Genomic DNA, 9,087 nt, shown 5'->3' on the forward strand with positions numbered 1-9,087 from the left:
CTGCTAGCTCTGGGTGGTTTAAATGATTCAAGGATTGCTGTTCATTACACAGTGTGAAAGTGAGTGGTGAGTCTGTGTTTGAGTGCTGATATGAAGGCAGCTGAAGAATTTTTGGAAACTCCAGATAAGCTTGGTTGTGGAGGGAAACTACTTGCTAGAGCAAATATCCAACATAGATGAAACCTCCCTACTCTGGAAACAGATGTCTGAAAGGACTTTATCCATAAGGAGGCCAGGCAGTGTCGGGTTTCAAGGTTTTAAGGACAGGATAGCAGTCATGCTTGGGGGCAATGTTGCAGGCTGTATATGGAAACCCTTTGTGATCTGGCAAAGTGAGAGCCTGAGGCCTATAAGCATGTCAATGATGTGCCTGCTGCCAACATACTACAGGAACCACAGGAAGTCATGAATGACCCAGCTCCTCTTCCAAAATGTCCTCCTGAGTTGCTATCTCAGCAAAATGGAGAAGTACTCTTTGAAGAATAACATACCTTTAAAGATTTTGCTTATTGTTGGTAATGTTCCCATACATCCTCTTTTTATTATTGATCTTTATCTCAATATTAAAGTGGTGTTTCTCTTCCCAGACACCATTTCTTTGATTCTCCTTGATAGATCAAGGAATTATAACAGGTTTTAAGGCTTAATACCTAGGGAAGACATCTGCTCAGGCTATTGCTGCAACTGAGGAAGACACTGAGAAAACACAATTCTGGAAGGATTACAGCATCAGTGACTGTATCAAGAGCATTGTTTGGGCTTGGGGTGATGTCACCAAGGAGTGTATGAATGGCATCTGAAAGAAGATACTCAAGAGGTTTGTCCATGGCTTCAAAGGATTTGCCAAGGGTGAGAAGGTTGTAAAAATCAACAGGCTATGATTGAGATGGCAAACAATTTTAACTTGGGTGTGGATGAGAATGACATTGAAGAGCTCCTAGAAGTGATGTAACTGGAGATCAACCGAGTCCAGGGCTCGTGCTGCCTGTCACCACCCTGCCAAAAAGCAGAGACAGGGATTGGATTATAAGTGTGTGTTTAATAATATCAGATGCAGGAAATCTAGGAAGGTGGCGGGTAAAAACCATAACATCCACCATCCCCCTTAAGCTTGTTAGGAGTAAGTTTATCTAGGGGAATTGGGGAAAGGGAATGTGGATAAGGAGTACAAAGGGGGTTCTGGTGATTTGTGGTCCTGGAAATGGAGCCCCTGTGGGGGAGTTAGGTCTTGATGAATGTATTCAGGATGGTCAGCCTTATGAAACCGGTCAATTGGTGATTGGGTGTGCATCGTCCCAGTGCTTCTCAAACCCAATCGGTCAGCTTCCGCATTCCTGGTGGCAAGGCGTGTAAGTTCAGGGCTGAGTTAGAAGTCTCTTTGTTCTTGCCTGGTCATCTGAGAACTGCAACAAAGTCTTAGTCAGAATTAGGCAAGGTTAAACATATACAAATAATTAATCAATTATTTACACATTCTGTTAGTAAAAGGGAGGCAAAGAAAAGAGAAAGGAAGAGAAAAACAAAAATCATTTTTATTCTATCCTTGTACCCCTATCAGTGATTCCTGAGGAATTGACTAATACAGAGTTGTTGGAACTGGAACAGGAGCACAGGGCTGAAGAAGAAGCAGGAGAAAAGCAACCTGCAGAGCAAAAGAAGAACCCCTCCAAGGAAATTCACTGCAGGGTTTAGCAGCAGCTTTTAGAGACCTCAACAAGCTCCTTAAAATTTTTGAAAATGTGGACCCCAACACTAGAAGGTTGTCATTAATAGAAAAGAATGTTTATGGGGCTTTATCTGCTTAAAAGCAAATATTTGATGAAAAAAAGAAACAAATCAATCTCCCTGGCCGTCTTCCTAAGGAGAGTGACTCCTTCTCAGGAAGAGCCTCAGGCAGGTCCTCAGGAGGTGTCTGGAAGAAGGCACTGTTATCAGATGACAGCTCCCTGCATCTGGTCAAGATGTGGAGGTGCAAGGTAGTGATGCGATTATCCTGACCCTGTGTAAGCCTAGCCAGTGATGGCGAACCTATGACACGCGTGTCAGAGGTGACACGCGAACTCATTTTTTTTGGTTGATTTTTCTTTGTTAAATGACATTTAAATATATAAAATAAATATCAAAAATATAAGTCTTTGTTTTACTATGGTTGCAAATATCAAAAAATTTCTGTATGTGACACGGCACCAGAGTTAAGTTAGGGTTTTTCAAAATGCTGACACGCCGAGCTCAAAAGGTTCGCCATCACTGGCCTAGGCTAAGGTTGTGTATGTTCTTAATAAAAAGTGAAAAAGTAATACATTAAAAATAATAAAAACAAGCTTATAGAATAAGTATATAAAGAAAAATATTTTCATACAGCTGTAAAATGTGTTTTAAACTGTTATTACAAAAGTCTAAACATTTAAAAAGTTAAAGTTTATAGAGTAAAAATGTTCCAGTATGCTAAGGTTAATTTATTTTTTGAAGAAAGGAAAATACTGTTGGTTTGTTTATTTTATTTTATTTTTTTAATTGATTTCAGAGAGGAAGGTAGAGGGAGAGAGAGAGAAAGAGAGAGAAACATCAATGATGAGAAAGAATCATTGATCGGCTGCCTCCTACACACTCCACACTGGTGATTGAGCCCGCAACCTGGGCATATGCCCTGACCAAGAATTGAACTGTGATCTACTGGTCCATAGGCTGATGCTCAACCACTAAGCCACGCCGGCTGGGCCTTCTTATTAAGCTTAGTGTAGCTTAAGTGTACAGTGTGTATAAAGTCTCAGTAGTGTACAGTAATGTACTAGACCTTCACATTCACTCACCACTCACTCACTGGCTCACCCAGAGCAACTTCCACTTCTGCAGGCTCCATTCATGGTAAGTGCCCTATACAGGTGTGCCATATGTTATCATTTATATCATATTGCAGTACCTTTTCTATGTTTAGATACACAAATATCACTGTGTTACAAGTACCTTCAGTATTCAGTACAGTAACATTATGTACAGGTTTGTAGCCTAGGAGGAGTAGGCTGTTCCGTACAGTCTGCACTGTGATGTTCCCACAATGGTGAAATCGCCTAACGATGCATTTCTTAGAATATATCCCCATTGTTAACTGACACGTGACTCTATATAATTTCTGCTTTTGTGATTAAAATTGTGTCAGATTCTAGAATTAATAAACTCTCTTCCCTGTACTTTCTTGGGCATGATTCTAATTTATTTTCCATACTCTGATGTAATTGTATTTCTTCTCCTACCACTGCATCCCCCACTAAGATATGACCTCTTCAAATGCAAATACCACTTGTCTTTTTTTCTTTCATATCCCTGAATACCTGGTCCAATGGCTGGCACTTTGTAGATGCTAGCAAATGTAGGTTGAACCAAACTAAAAATTGAAGATGAAATGATACCTAGTGAAGTGCTAAAATAATTAGAATAGTTTTCCTTTTGTATTACTGAAATAGGCCTCTTTTATGGTTATTGAATATTCAGGAAAAGGAAACTGACATTTATTGAACTATTACCATTTACCACATATTTCCAAATACATTATCCTATTTACTACATAGCTTAATATCAGTGCAGTTTTAAAAGCATAGGAAACATTTTTTTTTATTAATCCATTTTATAGGCTTTAGGGTAAAACATAATCTAGGATCTTGTTTTAGTCGACTGATATTTAAATATCAGGTAATAATTTCCTACTGCATTGGGGAATTACTAACATTTTAAGCTGTGATGATGTATACCTGTGTTAAATATATTAAAGTGAAATTGATCCCTTCTCAGGGGACCTTCGTGGTTATTCACAAGCCTTTATTTCAATAAGAAAAGGCTGTATTTTCCTGAGTTATCTACTTTGGTTCTCTATTCAGCCACTGAAACAAAATAATAAAAGTATTATGTACGTGATAACTCTGTGACAAACCATTAGTAAAGGTGGAAGAGAACAATCGGGAAGAAAGAGTATGAAGGGAAAAAAGTCACAATATAAAAGGATTTACTACAGAATTCTCATAAACTGTGAGTATTTAGGGTTTGTTTGCATTTTATTAAGAATATGTCATAGAGACTGAGGGGTTGAGAACTTAATGAGAGCCACTATGAAATAAGGGTAGTCAAAGTAGAAATAAAGCTTTTCTGATAAAATGTAGTAACTTAAAAGGAAGACATTAACTTATTTAATAGCTATAAAACATAGTTCATGGTGGAGCTTATTTTTATATTATCTATGAAGTTTGCTAAACAAATTCTGTGAAGATTCTTTAGTATTTAAGAAATCCTGCTTTTAATCAGATGTTTTAAGTACATCAGTTTATTTACAAAATATTGATGTATTAAAAATAATCCTTAAATAGTCATTCAGGTAGCTTCTTCCAAGAGCTTCCTAGGCAAAATAAAGTTAGCGAGGATATAGGCTCCATCTCTGTCTTTCGCCATGAATTAATTACACAAGCCTACGCTGACACTCGCCTCAGGGGCTGAAGCAGAAGCTTAGCTACAAGGCTCTATTTAGCACAGCGCTTAGGCGGAGAGAGGTAGAGTAGAAAGAGCACCGCACAGCTAATCTGTGGACAGGAGTTCCAGTCCTCACTGTCCCACTAACAAGCTGACTGAACTTGTCAGATTATTTTCCTTCCTTGGAGCTCCGTTTTCATATCTGTAAATTAAGAGGGTTAGAATCTGTCAGATTTCACTGGGGGATGCGGAGAGGGGAAGCAAATGGACTTCTTGGAGGAACTATTTCCTGCCCAGAAAAAATACTTTACACACACACACAACATATACATGCAAATGCACACACGATTTAGTATATAATTTCAGAAGGTTACTGTGAGGATTAAATGAAATAATGAAGTTCATTTAATAGATTTTAAAAAATGTTATCCTCTTTTCACTTTCCCAGAGTGGGAGAGGTCTTTAGCTCCTGAGTTTTGATAAAAAGCTAAAGAAAAAAGTTTTTCAGGTTTCATTTGGGGAAAAAAGGATTTTCAAGTATACAACTATCAGGTTGCATGCGATATTCCCCTTTTTATAAGAAGCCATTTCTTTCAACAGTTACTAGGGTTAGTTTTTTGGAGCAGGGTGGCAATCTGTCATCAGAGAGTTGACAAGTGAAATCTGACAAGGTTGAGGTGGTATAGCTGCAGGCTACTTCAAAATTTTTCACTGTCTTTCCTGTTTGAAGAGAAAGGATCTCTATCTTTTTTATTCTCTCTCACTTTTCAACTGTCTTTGATTTATATACTTTTTAAAACAGTAACTCTAAATTGACAAATTATTTTGGCAGATAGCATTCGTTTAGATAAGAGCATTTCAGTGTTCTCTTGTCTGTAACTTAGCTCTTTAGGAATTATTCCTGAAATTCAGTTTTTTTTTTCTTCAAAATCACATTTCTGTCTATTTAAGTGTACCATAAAACTAGTATACTTATGGAATTAAAACCTAGAATTGATGATCATATTGCCAGCATTTCTATTTTCCTTGTCTTTTTATTGTGATTGAGATATGTCATTAAAACAATTAAATTTATATTTTTTTAAGATCAGAAAGGTGGGTACATGTGTTGGAGGTGGTGGTAAACAAAGATTATTTTATTGTTGTTAATATTATTAGTTATGCAAGCCTATTTTACTTTCTTTCTAAAATGCCTTCTATAAACCGTTGCAATTATTTTGCACGGTCATGGGAAAAATGCACATCAACTAAATACAAGTCTCTTAGGAATATTGGAAATTGTATGCAGCAAAATATTTAAAATGAGCATCAGCAAACAAGATGTTTGAATTAACAGGAACCTAGAAAACGGCCATGCAAAGGTCAACACTGATCTTTAAATATTAGTGAAATTTAATTTGTTGCATGTAATGAGTAGAAAGAAGAGGAGGAAACAGGCCAGAGCGAAGAACCCATTGATACATTGTCTAAATGTCAAAACTGCTTACAGTAGGGAAAATGTTAAATTGACAAGATCTATTTAACTAAGTGAATTAAACAGTTGTACAATACCCTAGAGAAATATTTTCCAAATTTAAGTATAACAGGAGATCTATCAAGACTTTGGTTACAATTTATTTTGGGAAAGTGAAGGGACTTCTATTTTTTTCTAGGCACAGAATTTCTTCCAACCTCTTTTTAATTAGAATGATGCACAAGTTTTGTTGTGACATAGGAATCTACGGCTTTTGCTTCATCTAGAAATAGCACCGTCTGACCAATTTTTAGCAGCTGTGAAGACCATCCTCTGGCTATGGCACTTTGCACAGCACTCACTGAATTGAGTTCAAAGAGCTTCCTGTTATGTTATTCCCAATTTTAAAAGAGTGAATTCTACAGTACCTTATTTTCTTCATTTATAAAGTTGAAAAAAATTACAAAGAACTAAATATGCCCAACATATATAACAAAGGATTAATATTCATATACAAAGAAAGAGATAAAGAACTCAGTAAAAAGATGGGCAAAGGCTAGAAAAATGTCATTTATAGTGCACAATTGTTTAAAAAATAAATGAAAAGATGTTTGATCTTTTTAATGAATGGAAAATGGAACTTAAAACTAAAAGGATCCATTAATTTACCTACCAGATTGGCAAAGATTAAAACTTTGATAAAACTCCATCTTACTGCGCTCATAAGGAAATGGGCAGCCACATGATCGGTGGACTTGTAAATTGGTACAATCTTGGAGGCCAATTTGACAGTGCCTCTCAAAACATAAGATGTGCACATATATTTTCGTAGTAGTAGCAGTATTGGTAAGGCAAAAAGTAGAAACAATGTTTCCCATTAAGGGAATGGTTAATTAAATTATGAGCACCATCCGTTGGAACATCTTGCAGTTATTTAAGAACACTGAGGTAAATCTGTATATACTAAGAGGGAGAATATCTATGCTATGGTAGGTATAGTAAAATCTTGTCTTTACAAAATGCAAACGAAGTCAGTATGGGTGTAGACATACTCTAAGTTCATCGATGTGTGGAAGGCCACAGGCCGTGCTGCCTGTGCAGTGGCTGCCTTCAGGGGAGGATGATAGGGAGGAGAACATGTTCATTTTAACATTCAGTACTTCCATATTTTTTTTGCATTTTTTAAACAAAAAGCATGCATTACTATGTAATATATTAATTAATAAATGATAATGTAAGAATAAACTGTTTTGCATACTCACAACTGTAAACTTACTTTTGCCCTGCCCTATATATTTAAAATAATAATTTAAAAATCACATTTGAAGATAAATGTTTCTAAGGAAGCTAGGACACTTATTTGATAACTGCTATTTGAATAAAATTAAAGGATAAACTTTTCAGCATTAGAGGTAATTAGTTGTGCAATACCCACTAATAATGTTCAGCACTTTTCATCTTCAAAGCATTATACAACATTAATTAATATGTACAGCACTCTTACAAATGTAGGTCAATATTATTATCCCTTTTGCAAGTGGGGAAATTGAGGCAGAGGTTAAATGATTTGGAGCAAATTTGTCACAGCAGGATTAGAATGAAGAAATTGTTGGCTCGGAGCCCAGCATTCAGAGCAATAGAACCACACCTACTTTAGAAGACTTAATGTCTGTGTCCCCCATAAAAAATTACTTCTCATTAAACCATATCGAGGTCATCTCTACATTAAAATTTGGAAACAAGTTTGATCCTTATAACTTAAGCACACATATACCATTTTCTCTTCAATCTGGCTTTTTCATTTTTTCCTTGTTGGAGAATTACAAAAATATTTACCCTTGACTTAAATGTTCTTGTTGGACCTTATTTAGCAGTTTTAACTTTGCTTTCTATTTAGAAAATCTCTCAATAGTTTTTATATGATCCAGGCCTCTTTCCTGTATTTCTAGCTACCAGCCAAACATTTTCTACACTTATTACCTGTAATTCCCACTGTTTCTAATATTCAACTTACTGACATTAGCAAAACTTGTTCCTCTTCTAGATTAACCTATTTCTAAGTATGTTTTAAGTCAAGTGCGGCCCTTGAAACTTGGATATACCAGGTGGGAACAGCAATGAGCAAGAGGTTCCTGGGAACCAGGTGTGGCCAAGAAAAATGGTATTTGTGAGTCCTTTGGGACAGTGAAGAAGCTGAAACATAGTCTAAGGAAGAGAAAGAGACAGAATTACAAACTGAGGGGGCAAGGCTAACGTATAAAGGAGACTAATAGCCAGGTCAGGTACGAGGAAAATGGAGGTGTGTGCGTTGAATAAATGAGTCAGTCATTGTGAACAGAATGCACTGGAACCCTTTTACCTGGCATATGATGATGGAGGCATGTCTACTCAGGGGAGCCATGTTCACAGCAAGGGTCACTATCTGTGCAGTAATCAGATCCCCATCCATTGGTGGTTACTCCAGATTCTTCCTTTGCCCTCACTTCCACTATTCATCAGTCCTCATATGCTGTTGATTCTTTCTTCACAAGATCACTTAAATCTGTTTCTTTATTTACATTCCATCTGCCACCATCCCAATTCAAGTCTTTGTTAAGGAATATTGGTGTTATCTGTCACTTATTCCATTTCTAACTGGTCACTTGTAGCAAATATTCCTTCCCTCCTCTAATATTCCCACCCACACAGTTAATCTTCAAACAACAATTCTCATCTGTCGGTTACCCTTCCTAAAATACTTTACCAGATCAGACACTTTTTGTTACTCCTTAGTTAGCTACCTAACGGATATCGAGTCTTAATTCCTAAGTCCGGCATTCAAAGGCTTCCTTAGTGTGGCCCGGATTTATCTCTTCTGTTTGTGCACCAAACCAATTGCTTATTTTTTCTCAAATAATCCTTTGCATCTTTCTGTCTAATATATGCTTTTGTAAATTGTTCTCTCCTTTTTATCTCTCCCTCTATCAAAATGCCCTCTACTTTCTAAGAACATTTCTTTATAATCAAACTAGAACATTTATGGAGCACCCATAGCCCTTTGTTTATGTTGCTAAATTAGCACTTACACAAATTCCATATTGTTATTTTTTGTGTGATTATGTTATCTGCTGCACTAGATACAGTTATTTGATAGTAGAGACCCTGCTTTATAAATCTTTCTATCTATGACTCATGGTAAA

The sequence above is a fragment of the Myotis nattereri genome (genome assembly GCF_964212035.1).
Source record: "Myotis nattereri genome assembly, chromosome: 10".
Classification (NCBI taxonomy): domain Eukaryota; kingdom Metazoa; phylum Chordata; class Mammalia; order Chiroptera; family Vespertilionidae; genus Myotis; species Myotis nattereri.